This window comes from Micropterus dolomieu, linkage group LG11 (assembly GCF_021292245.1).
Source record: "Micropterus dolomieu isolate WLL.071019.BEF.003 ecotype Adirondacks linkage group LG11, ASM2129224v1, whole genome shotgun sequence".
Classification (NCBI taxonomy): domain Eukaryota; kingdom Metazoa; phylum Chordata; class Actinopteri; order Centrarchiformes; family Centrarchidae; genus Micropterus; species Micropterus dolomieu.
The window spans coordinates 14,373,710-14,376,431 of NC_060160.1; the positions used below are offsets into that span (position 1 = coordinate 14,373,710).

Here is a 2,722-nt window from a genome sequence, read left to right on the forward strand (position 1 = left end):
AAAATATATTTATTTAACTCTTAGTAAATACTATTTAGGTGTACTTTGTGGAAGTACATTGTTAAACAATTACACTTTTAGTGGGTTAAAAATATATTTATGCCAAACATGCTTCATTGTGTAGGCTACTGCAAAATATTGTAATTATTTATGTAATTGCCACATGTTTCAGCCTGATTTCTAGAAGTATGATTTTTAAAACATATTTTTCTTACATTAAAATATATTTTTCAAAAGCATATTATTTCTTTTTTTCATTTCTTTTCTTTCTTTTAATTTTTTAAAAATCATTTAAATATCTAGTTGAGATCAGAGACCTCTTTCATAAGGGTAACCTAGCCCAGAAGGAAGCAGTACTTGTTGTTAACTTAACAAACAACAACATATAGAAATAAGCATACCTTAAATCATAATGCAGTTATACTTGTTTCTGTTTGTAAACAGTAAACACATGTGTACAGAGGGGCGAAGTGTGCCCTCCCGCCCAGCCAACTAGCGCAGTGGATTCAATTTCACCAATCAGAATCAAGGTTTTCAAATCGACGACCCAATCACACAGTGTGAAAGTCCGCTTCACGAAAGTTAACGTGTTTACTGTCGTTGAGAGAGGGAAGCGATTTCTGGCCAGAAATCATTTTGTTTTTCAGGTTTCCTTTGTTTTACACCACAGACATAATAAGAAAAGAACACAGAAGAGAACAATATCCGGTCAGCTCCCTGCAGAAGTTAAATGTGAAAAGAGCTAAAGAGGTGTGACTGGCAAGTTACAAGCAGGAGAGGACAGACGCAGAGACTGCCAGCAAAAACCGTCTTTCTTGGTAAGTTTATTATTGTTAGCGAGACAGCACAATTGTGTAAGTTAACTAAAGTTGAGCTCTCTCTGGGTTTGAAAATATTTTACTTGGTGGATAGCTCTGGTGTGCATTAGCTAAAGCTAGCACGTGGATTAATACATTTATTAGCTAACGTTAGGTAACGTTAGCATTTTAATAGGTTCATAATCACTACGTCTGCCTTAAATAGTGTTGGGAGTAACGCGTTACAAAAGTAACGCAATTTTTCGTTACAGTAATGTATTTCTTTTTGCTGTAAGGCAGTTTTTAATGTTACTAAAATTTCGGTAATGTACAATCTTAGTAACCCTGTTGCTGGAATTTGATGCATGAGATGTTAACAAGTGTGCACGTGTGGGTATGAGCCCTCAATTTTGCTTTGGCACTGTTAAAACGACCAGTGAGGTCTTTATCAGAGTAATAAGTGCAACTAATATGTTGCTGTCTGTGTGCTCAAGGGTCACATTTTTGTAGTCTACCTTAATACTCACATGTCCATGTTTACAGTAAGTTATTGGTCACTGTAATCATTATTATTCCTGCCCATACAGTCTGTAAAGACATCACCACAGTTGTCATTTTTGTATAAATTAATTCTAAAGTTTAGCTGAAGCTACTATGAATCATCAGCTAAGCATCTGCATTAGACTAGTCAAAAGTGGATATCTTTTAAAGGTACACTGTTTTTTAGAGATTTCTCCTCTCTGCAACCATGGAGGGGGTAATCATTACAGTGACCAATAACTCAGTTATAACAGCAATGTTAAAGTGTACAAGCGTATGTGAGAATTGTTTTAAGACACGCTTGAAATAATGTTTTTGTGTACTGCAATGGCTGACCACACAATATAATAGCATGTGATGTTTTATAAAATACTGCTCAACTTTATGTCCATTTGTATGGTCAGCTTTTAAAAGTTGAACCTACCATTTGCCAACTTTAAACAACTTAATGCTAAATTTGGAATTTCCTGCCTTAGCTCAAGAAAAGAAAAAGAATAATAATAAAGATTTGCTATAAGAATAGAATTACAGTGTTTATAATGATACGCAAATGAAGAACTAAATTAGGTGGAAGTACTGGCCTAACTGAATATTATTATTACTCATTTGCAACTGCATTTCTTTTCTATTAGGGGTTCCTGGGATCGTTGCCTCACTCAGAGGGCTGGACCAGCTGGACCCTCACAAGCTTGAGGTGCTCATAGGTATGTCTGGCTCCTGCACACCATCACTGTTTTTGCTCTCACTACATGTCAACGGGGTCAGACTAAATAAACAAATATTCTGTGAAAAAATAATTATATTAAAAATATTGTTATACATTAAGTAATTGGCTACTTTTGTACTTCACAATTTGACTGCTGTGTTAATGTGAAATGACACATAGACATAACAGTTGTTAAGCAAGTCTGAATGTTTGTGTTATTTGTTGTTTAATAACATTTTATCACATCCATGGCTGAATGTACAGTAGTGTTTATGTAATGTTTGTGATCATGTTGTAATGGAAGAACTGGGCATTAACTGGGAGGGGTCCCTTGTGGAAAACCATTTCACCTGAACCTAAAAAGTTTGCATTATCAGAACAGTTAGACATGATGTCATATTGTGTTTCAGCAACTTTAAACAAAATTAAAGCTGCAAGCAGCGTTGGGCGGGCCCTCGCACTTGTAAGCGCGTCCGCGCGTGAGCCGGCCGAGTTGCATATTCTGGAGCTCTGCCGGTGCGGCTGTGAATTTCCTACGCGGTTCCGACGCCGCATGAAGGTGTTATATGCTACATAGCACTTGCCGCTATGAATATAAATCGGTATTGACGTGTAGATGTCTGCGGGGTGGGAGAGTTAACAAGCACGTAAAGTTTGTTTCAGATGTGAGCATGTACAC

The 2,722-nt window shown here is 36.6% G+C and overlaps 1 long non-coding RNA gene across 1 annotated transcript in view; it reads left to right on the top strand.

Moving 5' to 3' along the window:
- Window positions 1-671: 671 nt before the first annotated feature.
- Window positions 672-2,722, top strand: part of LOC123979596 — a 2,469-nt gene continuing 418 nt past the window's right edge. Inside the window, exons 1-2 of the long non-coding RNA XR_006827262.1 lie at window positions 672-818; window positions 1,970-2,041. This is a non-coding gene — a long non-coding RNA (uncharacterized LOC123979596). The remainder of the gene's footprint in view (window positions 819-1,969; window positions 2,042-2,722) is intronic.